The following is a 25742-nucleotide window of genomic DNA, read 5'->3' on the forward strand; positions in this document are numbered from 1 at the left end:
TTGTGAGCTCTAAGTTTCTTGTCATAGGAAGTAGTCAGAAGCTGCTGAGGCTTACTGAACTATGAAAATAGATTCCTTGTTAATGTACATTTTATAAGATCTACAGTCCTGTGGCATCTCAATGCAAAAAAAACAAAAAAGACAAAAGATAACCTTTGGAATTTGGGAAGAAGAATCATGTCATTTAAAAAAAAAAGTTTGCTCCTAAGAATAGAAATATATTCAAAATTCAGGAAATTTTCTTGTTGTTTCATTTATACAATTTTTACCTTTCTATATTTTATAACTTTAGTAACACATATGTCAAAACACTGCAGGTTCCACAAGGAGAATCAGCCAGACATTACTTTGTATTTAGATAATAAAAGGCAGACAAAAGATTTATTCCCACATCTGTTGAGCATTCACAGTAACTTTTATTTTAGCAGCTTCTAATAATCCAAAGCAGAATAGAAGCCAATGTGCACCTTTCTTTTGAAAGAATTTCTGAATTGCCATTGACTTGGGAATTTCAGGTGCCCTTGAATCCCTCAACTCTTTGGCACAACCCTCCCCCAGCTCCTAGGCCAGCCACTTCCCTTTCATATCCCTGGAAGAGCATAATTAATATCTTGATCTCACTGTCTTTGGGTTTAGTCAAAAAATAAAATCAGATCAATTTAGGAAAAAAATTAATGCAGATTGTCATGCAATAAGATCAAATATAGATCATAATCCAAGAAATTTCGAATTGAAAATGATGTGAAGATCCCTTTACCCCCAACAATTACAGTGCAGTTTATAAAGCATAGATGAGGAAGTATTTTGACCTTTTTATGTTTAGCTGTTATAAATTTGTATTCTTCACGCAAGCAGATCTATCTAGGCTGCATTGTTTGTAACTAATTGGTTTAATGTCATTGAATCATACTAACAAGGATGAAAGCTTGTGTTTTGTGTTTCATTTGTGATTAGAGCTAGCATTGCAGGTTCATCAGAAGGATTTTCAGACTCCACCTGTTTTTTTCCATAAATATCTGTAGGTTACCAACCAGATTCTCAACAGGTTTTTAGTTTGGAGTTCTTTGGGGGTGTTTTGTTTTGTTTTGTGTGTGTGTGTGTGTGTGTGTGTGCGCGCACACGCATGTGCTTATGCAGGGTCTCAAGAGTCTCAAGCACACAAGGCAGGCACCTTACCACTGAGCTACTTTCCCAGCATTCAATGATGCTTGTTCTTCTAAGACTTTGTCATTCAGTTCTCAAGGAGATCATCTGTTCAGTTAGTGGCTACTGATGAACATTTAAACTATTTAATGTTTTTATTAGTATAGTTTAGTTATACATAATATTGGGATTCATTGAGAATACAACACAGAAGGAATATTATGAATATGATAAATGAGAAGATGATATGAAGCATTTTTAAAAATACTATAAAAATTAGGTTCCCAAGAACCAAAGTCTAACCAATCAAAATCAGTTGATTGTGCTTCCCCAGTCTGGTGGACTACTTGGATCTGACCTTCTAGATCTCCAAGAGTTGTGTCTACAATTGCTGACTTACTGACATAGAAACACATTTTTCCCCATAATACATCAATTTCTGTCTAATAGATTTTCCTGGTTGGCAACTTGAAGGTCTCTGTGACGTCTTGGGTATTCTGGTGAACTTTCTGCACAGCCCACACAGCAACAGACACAAAGGTGGTTCATTTTTGAGCTGTTGTGATGATTTCTCTGAAGTTTCTGTCAAGTCATCCAGCTTCAGTGAATAGGCTTTGTGTTTTGTGTTCATTTGTGATCAGAGCTACCATTGCATGTTTATCAGAAGGACTTGAGTTAGGGATGGCTGCTTGCAGTAGAACAACTAGAGTTCAGCGGTCTGATCTTATTGTGGTCAGAAACTAGTATGTCAGTCATTTCCATTAATATCTTGCAGTTATCCACCATAACTACTTGCAAAAACTTTCAGGAAAGCTTGAGAATAAAACAACAGGTTACAATGACCATGGTTAAAGATCGGATAACAGTTTGTCTAAATGAAATTGAAATTTGTTTATTCTGTGACATGATATTTTAAAGTAATAATGAATTATAACTGATTATACAGAGTAAGAAAGATGATAACTTTCTAGGAACTTTTGGAACCTTAAAGGTTTGTTATCAATTCTTATTTGCCGATGCTTCTGTTATTGTTTAGATACTTAGGTGTCTCCCAAATGTTCATGTGTGAGACAATTTTGGAGGTGAAATGATTGGGGTATGAGAGCCTTAATCTGGTCAATGCATCAATCCTCTGATAGGGATTAACTGAGTGGTAACTTTAGGCAGGTAAGGTGTGGCTAGAGGAGGTGAGTCCCCTGAGGGAGTGCCTTTGGGGTATATATTTTGTCTCTGGAAAGCAGAACTAATTCTTTCTCTCTCTCCCCTTTCTCTCTGCTTCCTGGTGTGATGTCTTGAGCACTTTCCTCTGTCACATTCTTCTGCCATGATGTTCTGCCTCACTTTGGGTCTACAGCAATGGAATCAGCAATCTCTGGACTGAGACATCTGAAACCATGAACCCCCAAATAAACTTCTCCTCCTTTAATAGTTCTTGACAGGTCTTTTGGTCACAGCAGTGAAAAGCTGACTAAAACAGCTTCCCAGGTAATATATACACCAAATAAACCTTTTTATTTTAAAATATCTTTTTTATGAATAGTGAGAGAAATCCTTTCGAGGCTATCCAAGGGGACCTCTGGGAAATCTCAGTTAGTTGAAGGTCAAAAAAATTAATTTAAGATTTAGTTTTGGGAAGACAAATTTATCAAAAATGTCAAAAGATTTTAAACATTTGATAAAATTGAAACCCAGGTCACCCTAAAACAATATTTATGTAACCCAAATGATAAAGTCTTCAAAGGCAAATTCAGAAAGTTACAGAGTTGAAAAAGGCTAAGCTCTTTTTAACAGAGAAGTTTCAGTTTTAAGTAATCAAAGGCATGATAAAAACAACATGAATCACACACACACACACACACACACAAAAACTGTTTTTAGTCAAATCACTTACTTAAAATACATAGAGAATACTTTTGTAATTTCTTATCAAGAGCAAGTCAATAGCCAGACATGGTGGCTCACTCCTGTAATCCCAGCAGTTCAGGAGGCTGAGGAAGAGGATTGCAAGTTCAAAGCCAGCCTCAGCTACTTAGTGAGGCCCCAAGCAACTCAATGTCTCTAAATATATATATATATATATATATATATATATATATATATATATATATGATAAGGGATATACATTACAGGTATTAATTTTTAAGTCTTAGTAACCTTAATTTCCAGAAAAAAAAGGAAGTACATTTTGCAACTTCAACCATACTAAAGAAGCATAGTACAATTTTTTAATGTGACACACCAATCATATCTACTAATAGACTCAAATATTTTTAGTCTTTCTGCCATTAAAAAAATCCATAGGGTAGGCAAATTTTTCTGTGTTCTTGAAGTTTTCAGCTGGGCCTAAAAATTAAATTATTGTTTGTGCAAATTTCCCTTTGCCTCAACTTCCCACCTGTGACAATAAGAATGTTACTTTCGGAGACCCTCATTGTTACACAAAATTACATATAAGAGTTTGTGAGGGGAAAGGGGAAAAAAAACCAAGGGAGAAAAACAACAGCAGATGGGGTAGAGAGGGAAAATGAGAGGGAAGGGGAGGGGGGGGGATAGTAGGGGATAGGAAAGGTAGCAGAATACAACAGTCATTAATATGGTATTATGTAAAAATGTGGATGTGTAACCCATGTGATTCAGCAATTTGTATTTGGGGTAAAAAATGGGAGTTCATAACCCACTTGAATCAAATGTATGGAAGATGATAGGTCATGAGCTTTGTAATGTTTTGAACAACCAATAAAAAAAAAATGTTACTTTCCTTTTGGTATAGGGACAAGGTCTTTTGTGTGGAATTTTTATCTCCTGTTTTTAAGAAAAAGAAAGAAGATCAGAGTGTTTGGTTTTTCTGGTCTTGCATTTGCTGTTTTTCAAAATACCCTAACTCAAAGTAGTCAATATGTCAGTTGGCAATATTTAAGGGTGAAGTGTTCTGCGATCTTTCAAAGCACAAAGTGGATAAACTTATGTTCAGCAATTAGTGTTTTGAGATTTTTGTCTTATTTGAAAATAACATAGATAGTCAATTAATATTCATCATTTTATTTAACTTAGTATAACATTAAGGTTGTAAGTTACCAAAGAGATATGGGGAACTATTTCAGAGTAGACAAATTATAAAACATAATTACTATGGAAAAGTATTTTTGAACCTTTGCCTTACTTACTCTTGCTCACTTCATTTGTCTTTAGCCATTATGCTTGGGGTGCTCATGAAATTTCATGAGATATTAGACATCTAGCCATCATTTTAAGCTCTTTTATTACAGATAAAATACTATAACATAGAAATATTCTGAGCTTATTTTACTAGTAAACCTATGTAGAAAAGGTTGTGTGTCTGTTGCATTGTTTGCTGACAACTCTGAAGCTACATCTAGTATTTGTTTTTTTTGTTTTATTTTTGTTTTTGTTTTGTAAGTGCAGCCCACCCATAAACAGTGGTGCCCCTTGAGTCTCCACTAACTATACTGAATTCTGCAGGGGTGTGAATGAAGAATTCATTTTCAATTTGTCCCACAGAGAGAAAATGATTTTCTCTGCCAAGAGATAGACTATAAACTTTCACCTCATTCTTTCCTTCTAAGGAGACAGTAGCTGCCTGGAAAAACAAACATAAGACAATTAGTTCAAGGACTAAGCTACAGCATTACCATCCTGGGGCCAAAGCTACTCCCTTGGAAAGTAAGAAGCCTAGATTAATAAATGCAACTCAGGGTAAAGCAAACTCTCCCCAGAGAAATAATGGACAGAACTTAGTATTTACGTTTGTACTTGAAAATAAGTCCATTAGTACAGATCACAACTTGGTATGGGAGCTTTGATTCAAGAGGTGGCTGTCCCCATATACTGTGGGACATTGGAGAGGAAGCCTCAAAGTGGGAAGAAGAAAATAGAACAGAATCAGTTTCCCTGCTTGTTGATGAGGGGTCGCCAGCAGCTGCTTAACAAGGACTTGCACTCTGCATTCTCTGTGGCTGATTGTCTGTTTGGCAGTACAGCTTCAGCTGCTCTCAACAAGTCTTGTTCGTTTTAATTGTTATAAAAATTCAACTTAGGGGCTGGGGCTATATCTCAGTGGTAGAGTGCTTGCCTAGCACGCATGAGGCACTGGGTTTGATCTTCAGCACCACATAAAAATGAATAAATAAGATAAAGGTATTGTGTCCATCTACAACTAAAAAAAAAAAAATTTAAATCCAACTTAAGGGGCTGGGGTTGTGGCTCAGCGGTAGAGCACTCGCCTAGCGTGTGCAAGGCCCTAGGTTCGATCCTCAGCACCACATAAAAAATAAATAAATAAAGATATTAAAAATATTTTTTTAAAAAATTCAACTTAAAAAAAGTGTCATGACTTTTTAGAAGCCAGGGTTCAATGAATTCTATGAAGTAGTCTGTCAAGATCCTTATAATTAAACATAAATAACATTCTTTACAGAAATAGTTTTCATAAGGTATAATTGTTTATGACTAGTGCAAGTTTTTCTGATACCATGTACTCATACAAAAAAAATTTACAATAATCACTATACTTATTAAGCATTTACTGTATGGCAGGCACCTCTGGGAGCACTTTATACATACAGAGTGTTACTAGAATTATCCCCATTTTACAGATGAGGAAACTTAGTCACCAATTATTGTGTGATAGTTAGTTTTATGTGTGGACTTAGCTAGGTGACAGTATCCAATTATTCAAACACTAGTCTAGGTATTGCTGTGAAGGTATTTTGCAGATGTGCTTAACATCTGGGATCAGTTAAGGATTATTCTCCATATGTGAGTAGGTCTCATTCAATCACTGGAGGTTCCTGTGAGGAGGAAGAAGTTCTGCCTGGAGTTCACAGTGTCAGCCTTGCCAGCCTGCCTAGAGATTTTTCACTTGCCCAGCCTGACTGCACAATCACATATACTAATTCCTTCAAACAATATATTCATGTTTGTGGGCATGCATACGTGTACACACACACACACACACACACACACACACACACACACATCTTCCTGCCTCTTATAAAACCACTAAAAGACATTAAATAGCTTGTAGATAGCTGATTGACGGGCTCACTACTAATGTGTGTTTGGGCCAATACACTAACCTGGGCCATTGGGCCTTAAACAAGTCCCTTGTCTTACCACCTCATGTTGCCCCTCCAGTAAATTCCAATTATGAGCAGTCTGGTTGAAAATTTAAGACTTGGATCTTGGGGAAAAGCAGAGGAAAAAGAAAAACAAAACACCCACAAGTGAAAATAGGTACAGTATCAAAGAGTTCTTTGTGTGTACACATATGCAGAGAACACAGAAAAGCATTAGTCCCCAGAGAAGAAATTTTGAGTTATATTAGGGAATAAAAATGAAGAATGTGTATTTGCTTAGAAGAGGAGGAGGAGCGCATTCCAAGTGGAGTGTGTGACACATGCAAAAGCCCAAAGCAAGTCATGTGAAGTCGGCCATGGGCAGGCTGCCAGAGTGGAAGGTAAAGAGCAAAGGCAGGAGATCTGTGGTAGTTCTCAATCCTTGCATAATAAATGCAGGGCTGGATCAAACTGAACACTCTCCCCCATATGGCAGGGATATTGGCTGCTGCTCCCTCCAAGACCTTGGTCTGATGGTGGAAAGAAACTGTCTGTATTGCCTTTGGTGATCTAGCATCAGAAGTTAGGCAACAATTCTCTATTATTTTTCTCGGTAGTGAAAGGCAAGGTTCTAGAATACCATGTGGGGCTGGCAGTATTGGAATCTACAGTCTGGAGGATTAGTCCGGTGTGAACTGGATCAAGATCTCTTTTAAATACTTTTTGATACAAACTTGGTGGGGCGGGGGTGGGTACACAACCTCCCTACTGGTCCATTCTTCAAATGGTAATCTGGGCTTTTAACTAAAACCACTTAATTTCACACCTTAAACTCAGAGATTAAAAAAATATATATACATAGGTGTTTTCTATTTTGATTTCTTTTGTTTTGGTACCAGGAATTGACCACTTAACCACTGGGGCATTTCCCAAGCCCTTTTTATTTTTATTTTATTTATTTATTTATTTATTTTGAAACAGGATCTCACTGAGTAGCTTAGAGCCACACTAAAACTAGCTTTGAATTTACGATCTACCTGCTTCAGCCTTCCAAGTCTTTGGGACTACAGGGGGGCACCACTGCACCCAGCCACAGAGGCGCTTTCTGTTGATGATTTGTCACTCACAAGTGAGGAAAGGAAGCTCAGTGCAGAGCAAGTGACCACAGCCAGAGTGGCCAATCCCTGGCTCACAATGTATGCAGGAATTAGAAGTACGATAAACTGTGGTAGGTTGTTTTTATTTGACTCAGAAAATGACTTCCATTCACAGCAGAAGCAAAACAGAATCTCAGTGCACATGCTCCTTGCTCTTCCTGTGGCGTATACATTAGCTCAGAGTTTCCATATTCATTGAGGGGGCCATTGCAGCAAGTGCTATGACCATTTTCATACAAGAGAGACTTAAAGAGACCACATCCTTTACAACGTAAGGACCCTGACTTTTTGCTCTGCTTGGGGATGTTGCCTGTAATTCATATTCTTTACCCTAAAGGCAGCTTCTATACTGTACACTAACTGATCTCTACCAGCGGACCTCCACAATTTGCATTTGCGTACTTTACCTTGCTTCCAGAATTATAGCAAAAACTCTCACTTGTGATCCGACTTCTCTGCTTGGAGACACTGACTTTTTCTGGTTATTTTCTGAGAGTTGTTAAACACATTTTCCCCGCCCCCTTCATCATCCATTGTTGTACTGACTTATTTGTTCAATGTTAGTCCAAAGCCACACGGAACAATTTATTTATTGGTTATTTCTGTCAACAGCAAGTGTCCTAGTAATCTAATACCAAGAATATGAGGGTTTCAGGAAACTAGGAAATAAGAGAGATCTAAGGGGAAAAAGCGTAAAGGCTCTTTGAAAACCATAAAACACCACAATTAAAATGAATACATACAGCTGGGCACAGTGGTGCATACCTGTAATCCCAGTGATGCACATCTGTAATCCCTAATCCCTACCTCCCTCCTGAGGTAGGAGGATGGTACCTACCATCCTCAGCAAAAGCAAGACCCTGTCTCTAAATAAAATACAAAATAGGGCTGGGGTTGTGGCTCAGTGGCCAAGTGCCCCTGAGTTCAAATACTGGTACCAAAAAAAAAAAAAAAAAAAAAAAAAAACCTACTGTGAGTGATAACATGATGGGCAAGAGACACATTGTCTCTGCTTTCCTGTAGGTGAAACAAAGGAAGCCAGGGACACTGGGAACGATGTTCTTAATGTCAGGAAGGGAGGCAGGGGCAATTCAAACAGAACTGCTAGGAGCCACAAGCAAATATACGATGTATGGCACCTTTGGTTGTAAAGTGACGCCAGCTAGCCACTGAGATATGATTATGTTAAGATTTACATTCATATGGAAATTGGACTCCCGCTGTTCACCCTGGCCTGCTACCGGACTCATGTTACGGGACTCATGGAGAGTTCCCATTGGTTGGGGAAGGATAGTAGGAGGAAATTCCGGGGGAGGTCCGGGGGACCCCTGGTTCCGGGAGACGGGAGGTTCCGGTGGACGCCCGAGTGGGAGGACCGGGTTTGGCTTGCCGGCGCCTACAGAGTATTGGCGGCTTTTTCAAAATAAAGTTTTGTTCCTGCTTGAGTGGCTCGTGATTCTGTGCCCAGCCAAGACTGCGGCACAGAACCTTGCAAGATTTTATTTCATTCTAAATGCTGAGAAAGCCCTTTTAGGGTGGAGGGGTTAATGGAGGGGTCTGGATCTGGGGAGCTCTATGATCCAAGGGTTTCTAGATAATTGTATCTTCTTTGTTAATTTTTAAAATATTTGTTTTGAATTTGATAATATCTTAAAGATTTCCCCCAAATCTTTGAATTTAGAGCTCAGACTACTTTTGGAATAGCCTTCCCTAAAAATTACAACTGAGGACAAATTTAACAGATAAAAGACTGCTCTGGGTCACTTCCTAAAAGCAACCTTTGGACATAACCATCCCATATGCTGCTCTTTGGGAAGCCTCTATATGTGGGCAGAAGGCCACCCCACAAAAGCATTCCATCTAATCCTCTCAAAATGTTCTCTGCTACTTATAAGTGGTGTTTTTCAAATCCTAAATCTGGAGATACCTTTTGTCATCTTCATTTTAGGCCTGCTAGCTATACAGAATCATAAGCAATAAGGACTTGCATTTTAATAGTTGATGCTGTAAATAATTTTCTTCTTACAGTAAATAAATTTCTATCATCCATTTTACTTGTTTGTTGATCATCTAATAATGAATGGGGACAAGTTCTTTGCTAGTCAAATTTCCCTAATTTGTTATTTTTCTTATTAATTAAGCTTTATAAAAAAAAGGTTTGGTACAGGGGGGCAGGGTGAGGGTACCAGGGATTGACCTCAGGGGCACTCAATCACTGAGCCACGTCCCCAGCCCTATTTTGTATTTTATTTAGAGACAGGGTCTCACTGAGTTGCTTAGCTCCTCACCTTTGCTGAGTCTGGCTTTTAATTCATGATCCTCAGGTCTCAGCCTCCCCAGCTGCTAGGATTATAGACATGTGCCACATCGCCCAGCAATCTGGTGCCTTTATTATTATTTATTTTTAAACCCAGACCGGAGGTTGTAGCTAAAATGACAGAGCATGCGCTCATCACACAGCCCTGGATTCAACCCCGGCATCATAGAAAGAAAGAAAGAATGCAGGGGAAAGAGGAGAAAGGAAGGAAGGAAGAAAGAAAGGAATCAAAAACAGTTGACCAGGACAAAAGAGTGTTTGAAATTCTCGTTATATGAATTAGCATACATGTAGTTTTTCAAATGGCAGGTAATTAGTTCCCGGTGTCTAGGCTTCTGGAAAGCTAGTTTACAATGAATAATGTGTCTAGAAGAGAGTGGCTATTAGTCAGAACCTCTGGAGCTTTGCAGTTTCAAAGGAGAAAATACATTTTGTGTATAATTGCCTGGTATTTTCCATGGCTGCAGAAATACCAATAACTAAGTGTCTTTGATTATAATATTTTAAAAAATTGGCAGGGTACCTTGAAATCTTTACTAGATATAATATATTCAGAACTGGTATAGGATGAGTATCCCTGAAGTGGTCTTTAAAATTAAAATCAACTCCTTTCGAATCCATCTCCAATTCTGACCTAGAAGTAGAAATTCAAACTAGACTGAGAAGAGAAGTTTCCAACACCAGTGTGATTTTTTGCACCATGCCTAGTATGTGCAGGATGTAAGGGAGGATTAAGACAGCCTCTCTCTGTGTCATGTAACCAAAATGGAACATTTCCTGAAGCAGCAAACTCCAATAAATTATCCATTCTGGGTTGGTTCAAACACAAACAAACAAAACACAAGGACTGAACTGGTTAATAATGTGCTCCGTTATTCCTCCTCAGTTCTCTGTGGAGGGTCTTACAGTCCAGGGCAAGAAACAATCAGGAAGCAATTAGTTACAATAGAATCAGACACTGGAGGTAACAAAAACATAGAAGAAAAAAAGTAGAATAATTCTCCTTATTCTATTTTCATTCCTTTTAGCATAAAAGCACTGTATCCAAAAATAGAGCTTCCTGAAACAGTTGATATATAGCAACTTTAAGGCCATAGAGGTTAATTGATGTAGTAGTGGAATCAGGCAGGGCCTACTGATAGTCTTAGCTGAGTGGTATGTATGTATGTGCATTACCTTCTGGGTCATGCATTGTTCATGGGTTTTAGGCATTGACTTGGGAATATAAAGGAAAAATCCTGTACTTAGTGCAGGGGCAGCTACACCTATAGATGTATGACTCCAGTAGCTGAGTACAGACAGATCCTAGTTGGCAACCAAGATTTTTCAGCTTCTGCCTATCAGATCACCTGGTGTTGGGCCAGCTATTCCCATGTTGGCTAGAGAATCCACCAAAGCTGCAACCAGGAAATCGGTCTCTCCTTGGAGACTCTAAATGTTTTCTCACCTTGGCAAAGAGTTCAGAAGTCATCTCTTCCCCACATCCTGGGGAACAGGCTAAGAATACACTTTTCCTAAAATTTTAAAATCCTTTTATTGGTTAGTTTTTCACTTTCTGATGGCAGTGTTCTCAAAGGTTATATACTGGTTAACCACAACCAGGAAGAAAGAAAAGGACCAGCCCAGGATGGCCAGAATCCCTACACTTCACATCACATATTTTCTTAGCTGAGTTCTTGCATTTCTTAAACTTACCTGAAAAAAACAGATAGTTGCGATTAATTTAACCTGGATACTTGAATCCTAAAAGACCAGTTGGACAGTATTTTTTAATAGATCACTAAAATGATATTCCAGCCATTTACAAAATCTTCTTTTTTCTTTTGAGAGCTTCTAGTCCAACATATTCCATTCTCTAAATGAGAAAAATAAGGATCAAAGAATGAATTGGCTTGCCCAAGGTCACATAGATTGAACAACATTCATTTATTCAGCTATTATTCACTTATTGAGTACCAATGGTCCCATTTTTTCAGTTTTAAGATTTACAGTTCTCCATACTTTAACAGCTCTGAAATGAAAATTAATTTTATGGTTGCTATCTGCCGACACTGTCTGTTCATGAGCATCAAATCTTTAAAAAATGAATAGGAAAAAACCTTTCAAAGACAATAAACTTCACCAACACTGTTTTTGTTTTGATTTGTTTAGTTTTATATTTCTGGGAATTGAACCCAGGGCCTTACTTGGCCAAGCAAGCACAGTATCACTGAGCTACACCCCAGGCCTTTTTATTTTTTATTTTTAGATAATCTCCCTAAGTTGCCCAGGCTGACCTGGAACTGTGATCCTCCTGCCTCAGCCTCCTGCGCATCTGGAATTACAGGCTTGTGCTTCTGTGCCCAGCATGCCAACATTCTGGATGGCACAGACAATAATATTATTGCTTGGAAAAGAACATATATTGGAAAATTTTCATTGAAAATTAATACTGAGGAGTTGGATTCTGTTGAAAACTTGTTTCAGGAATAGCTAAACCAATTTATTAATGCTTGTATTTTTATATTTAGGAGTGTAGAATAAGATATACAATAAATCTATGGTCTCTCTGAATAGACTTAAAAGAGGGCTCTTCAATAAATTAAAATAAAATGTCTAAGGTCACAAGAAAGCATTGCCTCATAGTTTCATTGGTAGCATTTTTAAAATTTGTTGCTTACTGAAAATGACAGTGCATCAGAAGATCAATGTCGTCTTAGATTCATGGAGGTATGGTGTATTCCTGGCTCTCTTCTAAATGCTGGATACTCAGCAGTGAAAAATGATGAATAAAGTCCCTGATGTTTCATTCTAGGAGAATAATCAAGAAAAATAAACATGAAGAATGTCAAGTAGTGAACAGTAAGTGCTACATAGAGAATTAAAATTAGTTGACATGAAAGAGAGGGACTTCTCTGGATTATTATGATTATTATTGTTTCTCACCACGTGGAGAAGGTGCCCTTTAGGTGGAAAAGTAGCCACATTAGATGATTGGAAGGACCAGAACTATAAGAGTCTCCTCAATCCCGGCATTCTTGCCAGCCATCCTCAGCAGGCTAATGGTCCAGGTATCCTGCCACAGCCTGTTTGTGGTTTGTTATTTCACTCGTGGTATAATTCTCATTCCAGGAAACTACCCTTTGTCTCCTCCTGCTACATGGAAAGATAACTACCTCAGATGGGTGGTATTTTATGCTACAAATCACATCCAACATCTGATGCAGTAAGTGACAAGGAGAATGAATCACAGAAATTCCTGTAATGTGAGAAAGAAAAAGGAAAACAGAAATAATACCTAACATCAACTTTCTTGCTTTTCAAAATTTTTTCCAAAGCTTTAAATAATTAGACAAAACCAATGTTCAAATTGAGAAGTACATGAAATTGGGGTTTGGACCAAAGAATAATTAACTTTCCTGACATTTTATTCTTTTCCTGATTGATTGCTGTTTAAATAGCAGTTATGAAAAACCAGGATGTTTACAAAAGGATGAACTAAAAGGTTCTTGGCTAGTGACTTTAGTTTTAAAATATCAATTGAGTTTATAAAAACAAGCCTAGAAAAGAAAGGGGAAAAAAATTTAAATCTTAAAACATTGGGAGTTAAGAATCATGAAATTTTAAAACACACATTCAAGGATAGATTAGGATATATAGGATAGATTAAAATTCTAGGATAGATTAAAACTCAAATAACATGATTTTAAAATGATAGCAAGTTATTGAAGACACATAAGCATTAAAAGAATTAACTGGCTAGGCATGGTGGCACATGCCTGTAATCCCAGCAACTTCAGAGACTGAGACAGGAGAATCACAAGTTTAAGGCTAGCCTCAGCAACTTAGCAAGGCCCTCAGCGAGTTAGCAAGACCCTGTGTCAAAATACAAAATAAAAGAGAAAAAGTACTGGGGATATAGCTGGGTAGTGAAGCACCCTCCAACCTCCCCCTCAAAAGAAAGAATTTACTAGTTTTTTCATTAAGAGAATTAGCAGCCATATGCTTAATTAAAAGCCTTTCTTGGATGATAAATAACAGCATTTTAATTAAAAGAAGATAAGGAAAAACTTTCATTCGTTTTATATGTAATAAATATTGACTTGCACCCATATTATGTAACAATTTCTCAGCTGGTAGGAGTAGAACTGGTTTAATACACAGAGATCAGCTGAATCAATACAGAAAAGCAACTGTAAAGAGATTATTAATACTTTAATACCTAACACATGAAGGATAAATTTGTGCCTGTGTCCATTCCATTAGTTATCAAAGAAAAGTGGACTCCTAGCTGGGACCTATTAATTGGAGAACCCTTGGATTCATGCCTCCGGAATGTGACAAGAATAAATGTGAAGGTCCCTCTGGAAAATGCCTAAGGGGACAAACAGCAATCAATTCACTGGGCCCAGTTGCTCCTTGACTCCTTCCACCCATTATAAACTGATGCTTCAGCTTTTATTTCCATCATTATAACCACTTCAGTAAATGAGGTGTTTGTGCCAGTGTGTAGAGGAAAACCTTATGTACCAATAAGTATTTCTAATACCTATTCTGGCAGTCAACCATGGCTGAGCACTCTACTTAAAAGTGGAGGATTAGGACACTGACCAGTTTAAACTCTGAGGAGCTCCATCAAATATGTGAGTGAATATGGCCAGGCAAAAATAGAAATAATTTTTCCTCAATTTTAGAAAGTGAGAAAGATAGGAATGACATCTGTAAATAGACTGGTTTCTCTAAATAAGCCTAGCAAATGCCACACAAGGCAAATAAGAATAACCTAAATAGGTTACTCTTCTATTAAAACATACATGTGTTTTAGGATCTTGTGGGGTATAGTTACCTTCATTCTTATGCCAAAAGAATTCATCCTGTTCCCTCCACCTGACCCACTAGAAGACTCTGAAAAATTGTATCCAAGAAGATAAAATATTGCATAGGACTGACTGTAATACAAAATAAGGAGAAAAAAACATTTTAAACCATGGTAGATGCTGTGTCATTATTCATTTTAAGCTTCATCTGTCATCATCTCCAGGGATCTAATCAATCCTCCTAAACAATCTCAAGTAAATAATTTCCTGTCAAAAAAGCATTACTGCTAAGAATATCAAGTTTTCCAATTAACCATTTATATTTGAATCTACTTCAAAAACCGTAACAATGAAAGCACTATCAATACACTTGAGGAGAATCTTCAAATACTTGCTATTTCTGTTGTTGTGGCAGTAGACTTTCTACTCATTAATATAATTAAATTACATGAATAAGAGTTAGTCTGTTAAACAGAATAACATAATTCTATTGTTTAACAAAGAGAAATAAATGAAGCTTATAAAATATTCTGAATTATTTGACAGACACACAAATTCAATAAATGGGTGTAAACTTAAATCAATATTTTGAAAATATTCTCAATGGATATTATTCTACAATACTTAATTGCCCAGAAATTGTTTAATTGTATTAGGAACAATGCATTTTCAAAATATTATATGTAGGGCTGGGGAAATAGCTCAGTTGGTAGAGTGCTTGCCTTGAATGCACAAGACCCTGGGTTTAATCCCCAGCACCACCAAAAAGAAAAAAAAATTATATGCATTATTTTTATTTTGGAACTCATAAGGACATTGTGATTTGAGACACAGATTATTTTTCTCATTTTTCAAATGAGAAAATGGTATCTAAATGGATTTTGCCAAAGACAAATTATAATATATAGATTTACATTGCGGGCCAGTTTTTCTGAGTCCTAGCCCAACATTATTTTTGCTACTCTCACCCCTAATACTTGTAAAGTCTATTCTTTTATTCACAGGTGTCTGGTGTTCTGCTAGGAACTATGTGGCATAGTTCTGAGGAAAAAGTATTGTGAGCCCAGATGTATATAATCAACTCAACTACATCAAGAAGGAAGGTAAAATAATGAGATTTTTCTATTTTAAAAAAATAGAAAAAAAACTCACCCACCCCCCCCCCCCCCGCTGGTACAAAGACCTCTCCACAGGTGTGGCTGTATACTGGACCGGTAGTCAGTGACGGGTAAGATCCAATTGCAATGGTACCAACCTAAGACGGGAGGCTGACGCCTTGAGGTCAGCTCATCCGATAACGGGTAAGGACCATATGTAGTATTGGACAACCTAAGGCAGGCACGGTCCCTAAGCCACATGCTTGTTGTTTAAACAGAGAGGGGGAGATGTTGAGAGCCACAGCCGAAGGGGCCCCAGCAAACTTTCAGACTGCCAGCTGATGATTGGCTCACAGCGGCCCCAGCAACTTCTAGCTGATTGGCTCCTCTGCGGTGATGCTCATTGGGCTGTTTCCCTGCCCTTTCAGACTACGGAGCTGCTCATTGGGGAAATTTTTTTGGCTCTGCCCACGCGACCCAGCCAATTGGCCTCAAGAACAGGAGGATTGTGGGAGGAGGAGAGGCTTGTGGTTTTGGGAGAGGCTTGTGGGAAGCCGGTGGTGGCAGTTGGGCTCTGAGGGTTTTTCCTGAGGAGCTATTTTGTTTGGCCTGTGTGGTTCTAAAAATAAAGTTCGTTTCTTTTCACAAGTGGCTCCTGATTGTGCCCAGCCATACTGTGGCATTTGGTGGCTCGCACGGGGAGCGACTGAGGGTAAGTGATAAGGTAAACTGCTCGCCCCTGAGGGCAGGGCAAGAGGATGGGTAGCCATATTAAGATTCCTCTTTTTTTTTGCTTCACTTTTGTTTTAAGTTGCCTTGTCCCTGGAGATGAGTGAGATGGAAGAAAAACCACTCACATCTGAGGAAAAACTATTTACATCTGAGGAACAGATAGGGAGAAAGGACGGATGCACATTTCAGGAGGATAGAAAGACTATAATGATTTTTTGTTGTTCCATTTTTATTTCATTCTGTCTCGGTTTTGTTTGGCGTCATCTTGTTGGGTTGTATTATAGTAGAAATATGGGATCAGAAATTAGTAAAAAACAAACCGAAAGAGTGTTAAGTAAATTGTTGGAGGAAGGAGGCATCCCAGTAAAATCAAGAACAGTCAGGGCATATGTTGATACAATACAAAAATGTAGCCCATGGCTTTTTAAGGAGGAGTTGTTGAATATATCACAATGGAACCATCATGGTGAAGATTTAAAAAGAATAGAAAAGAAAAGCCCAGGGACTCTGCCAGTTGGCACATTGCCATTGTGGACGTTGGTATCTTGTTTGCTTAGTCCAAAGCCTTCAGTTCAGACAAAGGTAGAGGAAGGAGAATACATATTGATTCAAATAAAAGAGAAGGTCTCTCAAGTTAGTCAGAAAGAGGAAAAGATTCAAGTAAAAGAGAAGGTCTTTCGAGCTAGTCAGACAGAGGAAGGAAGTTTAGAGCAGAAAAAGCCATCAGGGGAAAAGTTACAACAGGAGACTGCTACTAACACCTTTCTATCACCAGAGGGCATAAGTGTCCAACCAACAGCACCACCTCTACAGGAGACTGCTACTAACACCTTTCTATCACCAGAGGGCATAAGTGTCCAATCAACAGCACCACCTCCATATGCTAGGAGGCTCCCAACCCCCGCAGTTGATAGCTGGGATCCTGAGACAGGATCTCAAATATTAACATGCCCTGTATTTGAGGCAGGAGGGCAGCGAGTTCACCAAGCTTTAAATTTCAAAACAGTGAAGCAGCTAAAAGAGGCTGTAACAACCTATGGTCCTCAAGCACCCTTCACTGTAAGCTTGGTCGAATCCATTAACAACTTGAACATGATACCAGCAGATTGGGCTAATATGTGTAAAACTGTGCTAAATGGAGAACAATACCTTTTATGGAAGGTTGCCAATGAGGAATTTTGCAAGGAGATGGTTAGGTGAAATGCAGCAGCTGGTTGTCCTCAGAGAAATATAGATATGTTGTTAGGAAAGGGACCTTATGAGGATCAGCAGCAACAAATTGCATATGATCCTGGTGTATACGCACAAATTGCTGCAGAGGCAGTTAAGGCATGGAAGACTTTACAAGGACATGGAGGTTTACAAGGTCAATTATCTAAGATAATACAAGGAGCTAATGAATCTTACACTAAATTTGTAGATAGGCTTATTCAAACAGCTACCAGAGTTTTGGGGAATACAAAACAAGCAATGCCATTAATAAAACAACTGGCTTATGACCAAGCGAATCGTTGGTGCAGAGATATCATTAGACCATGGAAACAGGAAGATTTAAACACATATATTAAATTATGTAGAGACATTAATGAACAAGAGCAAGTCGTGGCAGCTGCAGTAAAACAGGCTTTAGATGCCAGAGACATTAATGAACAAGGGCAAATCGTGGCAGCTGCAGTAAAACAGGCTTTAGATGCCAGGCCAAGAACATGCTACAATTGTGAACAAACAGGACATTTTAAAAGGAATTGCCCCATAGGAGGAGGGTTTAACAAAACTAGGTATCAAAGGAGTAGAATACCAGGTATTTGCCCACGATGCTGTAGAGGGAGAGATTGGGCTAATGAATGCCATTCTCAAACCACCATAGAGGGTACTCCATTATCAAAAAATGAACAAGGACCAGGTGTTTATCCACGATATCATGGAGAAAGGCATCGGGCTCCGTTGCCAAAAAATGGACAGGGGGGCCCAATGCTCCGGGGCCCAAAACCACAAATATACGGAGCACTGGAGGAACACAGCAACCCCATCAGGGTAGTGACCAGGACACATTGTCCATCAGATCCCTCATCAGACAAACCAGAGGGAGTGCAGGGTTGGACATCTGCGCCTCCGCCAGAGCAGTACTAACTCCAGAGATGGGAGTTCAAATCATTCCCACAGGGGTAAAAGGACCTCTTCCCAAAGGAACAGTAGGCTTATTATTGGGACGCAGCTCTTCTACTCTAAAAGGACTTATGATAAGTCCTGGGGTAATTGATCCCAATTATGAAGGTGAAATAAAAATTATAGCCAGTTCTCCAAAGGGTATATCAGTAATTTCACCAGGAGATAGAATAGCACAGTTACTAATAATACCAAGCCTACATGATAAATTTTCCAGTCATACTGTAGAAAGAGGTTCCAAGGGATTAGGCTCCACAAGTGTAGATTGGGCTATGCTTTCTTTAAATTTAGATTCTCGCCCCATGCTAAAACTAAATATTCAAGGACATGAATTTAATGGGCTACTGGATACAGGTGCAGACCTTAGCATTATCTCTCATCAAGAATGGCCAAAACATTGGCCATTACAACAAGCCACTCAAACGCTTCGAGGCCTAGGAGTGGTGACTAATCCCCATAGAAGTGCAATGGTATTAGATTGGAAGGATCCTGAAGGATGTGAAGGAACTATACAGCCATATGTATTGGATCATCTTCCCGTAAATTTATGGGGACGAGATGTCCTAGATCAATTAGGTTTGACATTAACAAATAACAGCAACCAAAATGTACCCACTATTATGACTAGACAATGTTTTAGGAAAGGAAAAAGATTAGAAAAACAAGAACAAGTTATAGCAGCACCAATACAAATAGATCAAGGAACAGACAGACATGGATTGGATTTTCAGAAAGGGCCACTGAGACAATAAAAATTACTTGGAAATCAGAAAGACCAGTATGGGTTCCTCAGTGGCCCCTGACTAAAGAAAAGATACAAGCAGCCCATGACCTGGTCAAACAACAATTAGCGGAAGGACATATACAACCTTCTGTATCTCCCCATAATACTCCCATTTTTGTCATCAAAAAGAAATCTGGTAAATGGAGATTATTGCAAGATTTAAGAGCCATTAATAATGAGATGGTTATTATGGGACCTGCTCAATCGGGGATTCCTCAATTGTCTGCTTTGCCAAAAACTTGGTATGTTTTAGTTATAGATATTAAAGATTGTTTTTTTTCAATTCCAATTCATCCTGAGGATAGTCCACGTTTTGCATTTACTATCCCTGCACTGAATCATGAAGGTCCTGATCAGAGATATGAGTGGAAAGTACTCCCTCAAGGGATGGCTAACAGCCCAACTATGTGTCAAATTTATGTTAACAAAGTAATCAGCCACTTAGAAATCAAAATCCTGGACTACAAATATTTCACTATATGGATGATGTATTATTAGCACACAAAGATAAAAACACATTGCTAGAATGTTATGCCACACTTACAAACTTATTAAAAAATTATAATCTAGAGATAGCAATAGATAAAGTACAATTAAATTTTCCAATTAATTATTTAGGAGTTCTATTATCCTCAACCATGGTCCGTCCACCAAAAATTCAAAAACGAGTAGATCAACTCAAATCACTTAACGACTTTCAAAAGTTATTAGGAGACATAAATTGGATAAGGCTTTATCTAGGTATACCAACAGGAGAGTTGGGACCTTTATTTGATATCCTAAAAGGTCCATCAGATCCAAATTCACCCCGAATGTTAACGCCTGAAGCAAGAAAGGGATTAAAAATCATTGAAACATATATGGAAAATATGCATTTGGATAGAATTGATATAAGATATACAGAACAAAAGTAACTAAATTTTAGTAAATATACTTGAGATATAAGAGGGAATATGAACTCTGAAGAAAGAAATGGTAAGTAAAAAGCAATAAGCAGACAACAGAAAAGTACATTGCTAATCTAAGTGTATTTACAATGTGAAAACAATCACAACTTGTGTTTGTTTTAAAAAGTTAGAATTAAAAATCACAGACAACAATATTAAAACACTTGCTTACTTGAGAGAAGGATAGAGACAATGAAAGCTTGGAATTGTTAGAAAAAATAAAATAAAATATTAAATGAATTAGACAAAAAATAAATTAAAATTTGCTCTTGTGTAGGATTAATAAGGCTAGAGAACTAATGTATGAGGACTATAGTTAATAATATTGTGTTGTCTGCCACTAATTTGCCAAAACTGTGGATTTAGATAGTCTTAACATAAGTACTAGTATAATATAAGAGGGTAACTATACAAGATAATGAGTATGTTAATTTGATTAATCTAGTAATCACTTCATCATGTGCAGGCATACTTTGCTGTGCTTAGTAGGTATTGTGTTTGTTACATAGTGAAGATTTATTGCAATCCTACATGAAGCAAATCAATTGGCACTATGTTTTCCATTAACACTTGCTCATTTAACATCCCTGTGCCATGTTTTAGTGATTCTTACAACATTTAAAACTTTTTCATTATCATTATATCTGTTATGGGGATCTATGTTTGGTGATCTTTGGTGTTACTATTGTAACTGTTTGGGGGTGCCACAAATCTTACCCATAAAAGATGGCAAACATAATCAATAAATGTTGCATGTGGTCTGACTGCTCCAATAACAGGCTGTTCTATCTCTCCCTCTCCTGGGGCTTTCCTACTCCCCGAGGCACAACAATGTAGAAATTAGTAATCAATTAATAATCAGTTGATAACCCTATAATAATCTCTTAAGTGTTACATGAAAGGAAGAGTTATATCTCTCTCACTTTAAATCAAAAGCTAGAGATAATCAAGCTTAGTGAGGAAGGCATGTCAAAGGCCAAGATAAGCTACAAGTGAAGCCCCTTGCACCAAATAGTTCTCTAAGTTATAAATGCCAGGGAAAATTTCTTAGAGAAAAGTAAAAGCACTGCTTCAGTGAACACACAAATGATAACAAAGCAAAACAATCTACTGCTGACATGGAGAAAGTCTTTCTGGTCTGGATGGAAGATAAATCAGCCACTACACTCCTAAGCCAAAGCCTAATCCAAAGTAAGACCCTAACTCTCTTCAATTCTATGAAGGCTGAGAGAGTTGAGGGAGTTGCAAAGGAAAAGTTTGAAGCTAGCAGAGGTAGGTTCATGAGTTTAAGAAATAATCCATATCCATAACATTAAAGTACAAGATGGAAGGCTTCTGAAAATGGAAGACTAGAGGAACCCACCATAGATTAATGTTCTCCAAAACCGAATAAAAATGACATCTCTGCAGTGGTGTAATAAGACCCAGTGGCCACTTATGCTTTAATTTTTACTGGATTGGTGGGTCCCAAGTCATGTGTCAAGAAATCAGACCATAAAATAAATTTAGGGAAAACTCTGGGCAGCAATAGGAACCTGTAGTTGCCAGTCTGCAGTTTCACAGGTGGTCTAAGATCATAGGGGAATTTCATTTGAAATTGGCGGTCTTAACTCTGTGATAAGGAGCAAGGTTGACAGGGAGTAGAAGTGGATTGAGGCAAGGTTGGGTGGGAAGATGCTACCTTTCCTATGTCCAGAAGTATCTAGAGGATCTACTGACATGACCTTGGGACTTCCCATGCACCTCCCACAGCACACAGACTAAGACTCCTGGAACAATTTGTACAGTACCATCCAGGTCAGTCTACAGGATTGCTGGGTGAGAAGGCTGGCCAGCAGCTCAAGCCAAAATTACAACATCCCTGGATACAAAAACCAGAATTATATTGAGGGCAAATTCTGCTCTGAAATGGACAATGCTCCCCGAGTACAGGATGGTAGGCAAGGAGGGGATAGAGCTCAACATACAGACTGCACTAACAAGTTTGGACAGTTTGGGTCAGAATTGAAAATGAACACATAGCACAATAATGGTTTCCTACAAATATCCTCATAGATGGGAGATTCTAAAATTCAAACCCTGGAGAGAAGTGTCTCCATTTTAGAAACCACCAGCAAAGAGAATACTGAATCCTTTTAGAGTTGTTGTTATACTTGCTGTTTTATGTAAAGTGTTTTGTGGGTCTTCCCTTATTATTTGTATTTTGCATAGTTCTATCTAATTTTACGTATGTTTTCAATTAACTAAACCTTTTCTCCATACTTTTTTCTTTTTCATCTCCATTCCTTTCCCTTCTCCTTCATCCTGTATCCGCTCATTTTATCTTCAATCACCCTTCCTCTCCCCACCCTTTTTCTTTCTCTTTATTATTATTTTCCCCCTTATTCCAATACAATTTAGTATTAAGGATACTATCATTAATACTTATCTTTTAAGTCCATTCTATATTATTTTTTGCTAAATTTTCTCATTGATTAATAGAATTATAGAGATCACTAGTAACAAGTGTTTAAAGATAGATTGGTATATGATTTGTTATTAAGTTACCACCATTACTGACAGTTACCTTCTCCTCTTAAAGTGATTCTCAAAATTAAATTTAGAACCTTCATTATGTTGATTGTATGTTTTTATGCTAAGATTATAAAGAGATAATCACTCACTAGAAGACCTTCACATAATAGAAGAAGGATCCATCATGACAGATGTGCAATCATAGAAACTTCAAAAAGAAAAAGAAAAAAAGAAAGCTAACAAAATGCTACCAAAAGTTTATAATCCCCAATAATTGAATTCTCAGATACTGAAATGGGTGAAATACTGGACAAAGAATTTGAAAATTTGATTGTTAAAAGGATCAATGAATTAAAAGAACATTTATGGAATGAACTAAAGGAGAAAATAGAGGATATGAAAGAGCACTTCAATAAAGAGATACAGATTCCGAAAACAAACAAACAAACAAACTCATCTTGGAAATGAAAAGTTCAATAAACCAAAGTTTCCACTGACAATATCTCCAATACATTAGATCAATTAGAAGAGAGAATATCAGACCTTGAGGGCAATGTGACTGGCCTTGAACTAAATTGAGAATATTAAAGAAAGAAAAAAAATATGATCATAATATACACAAGAACTCTTGGATAATATTAAGAGACCAAACTTTAGGTTTATAGGCATTGAGGAAGTAGCAAAGATAAAGGATAAAGCTATCAATCACTTATTTAATGAAACAATAGAAAATTTTTCAAATCTTATGTGTGAAATTGGACATTGAGATATTGAAGGAAATTAGAACCCCAAATTGATAAGACCAAGAAAGAACATCGCCACAGTACATTATGATTAAAATTTCAAAAATATAGGTCAAAGAAAGAATTTTAGGCATTCAAGAGAGAGTCATATAAGACAAACCCAGAGCTGATATCATAATGAATGGGACAAAACTGAAAGATTAAATTTCCTCTAAAATCATGAACAGACAGGATGACCACTATCACCACTCCTACTTAATATAGTGCTTGAAACTTTAGCCAGAGCAATTAGGCAAGAGAAGGAAATAGAAAGATGCAAACAGAGAAAAAAAAAGTCAAACTGTCCCTGTTTGCAGAATATAAGATCCTAAACTCAGAAGATACTAAAGGCTCTAACAGAAGACTTCCAGAAATGATAAACAAGTTCAACAAAGTAGCCAAATATAAAATCAACATAGAAAAATCAATAGCTTTCTTTAATCCAATAATGAGTCTTCCAAGAAAGAAATCTGGGAGACAAAAATCCATTCACAATAGCTTAAAAAATAAAATACTTAAGAATAAATCTAATCAAAGAGGTTTCCTTCTACAAGGAAAATTGCAGAACATTGAAAATACATAAATTGAGGAAGACACCAGAATATGGAAAGAACTCGTTTGTTCATGAATCGGCAGTATTTATATTGCTAAAAGGCCATTTAGCAAAAGTGATATACAGATTCAATGTAATACCCATCATAATATTAATGATTTTTTTCTCAAAACTAGGAAATAATCCTAAAACTTATGTGGAAGAACAAAAACCCAGGATAACCAAAGCTATTCTAAGCAAAAAGAGTAAAGCTGAAGACACCACAATATCTATCTTCAATTATTCTACAGAGCCATAGTTAAAAATTGGGGTGGTAGGCTTGGTACTGTCATAGAAATAGACACATAAGCCAGTCAAAAAGAATAGAAGACACAAAGACAAACCTACATAGCGTCAGTCATCTGATTCTTAACAAAACTTACCCTTGAGAGAAAATAGTCTCTTTAACAAATGGTGCTAGGATATACATATGTGAAGACTGAAACTAGCTCCCAGTCTCTCATCCTGTACAAAAGTCAACTTGAAACGAATCAAAGGCCTTGGAATAAAACCAGAAACTTTGCAATTTCTAGAAGAGAACATAGGGAAACATCAACATATAGAAATAGACAATGATTTCTTCCATAAAACTACTATGGTTCAGGAAATAACACCAAGAATCAAAAAAATGAAATGGCATCAAATTAAAGAGCTTCTGCCAAAGCAAAGGAAACAATCAGCAACGTGAAGAGTGAACCTACATAATGGGAGAATGTGAAAGTTTTTGCCAGTTACTCTTCCTACAGAGAGAACTAATATCCAGAATATATGAAGAACTTATAAGACTCAACACCAAACAAACAAATAACCCACTTAATAAATGGGCAAATTAACTAAACAGATACTTCATAAAAGAAGAAATACAAATAGCCATCATGGAAGTGCAAATCAAAACTACACTGAGGTTTCATTTCACTTCAGTTAGAATGGCAGTCATCAAGAATAAAGGCTAGCAAAAATGTAGAGAAAAAGGAATTATCGCACACTGTCAGTGGAATTGCAAATTAGTACAGCCACTATGGAAAACAGCATGGAGGAACGGAACTACCATATGACCCAGCTATACCACTCCCCAGTGTCTACCCATAAGAACTAAAATCAGTATAATATAGGGATACATACATACTCAAGTTTATAGCAGCACAATTCACAATAGTCAAATTAGGGAACCAGTGTAGGTATTCTTCAACAGATGAATGGATAAAGAAAATGTGATATATACACAATGGAGTTTTAGCATAAAGAAGAAAGAAATTCCCAGGTGTGGTGGGACACACTTATAATCCCAGTGACTCAGGTGGCTGAGGCAAAAGGACCTCGGCAAATTAGCAAGCCCCACAGCAACTTATCAAGACCCTGACTTAAAAGATAGACATCATTATCCAAAGTACATGTATGAAGACACAAATTGGGTGTCAAAATACTTTATATACAAAGATATGAAAAATTATGGTATATATGTGTAATAAGAATTGTAATTCATTCCGCTGTCATTTAATTTTTTAAAAAATCAATAATAAAATCTGTTAGTTGAGACTCAACTAATTCTGAATAATCTATAAATATTAAGGTTTCTTCAAGTTCTTTAATATAATCCCTTATGAGGGTGTGAATGTAGTTGTAGAAAATATGCATAATAT

This window comes from Spermophilus citellus, assembly GCF_964194105.1.
Source record: "Spermophilus citellus genome assembly, chromosome: 10".
NCBI lineage: Eukaryota > Metazoa > Chordata > Mammalia > Rodentia > Sciuridae > Spermophilus > Spermophilus citellus.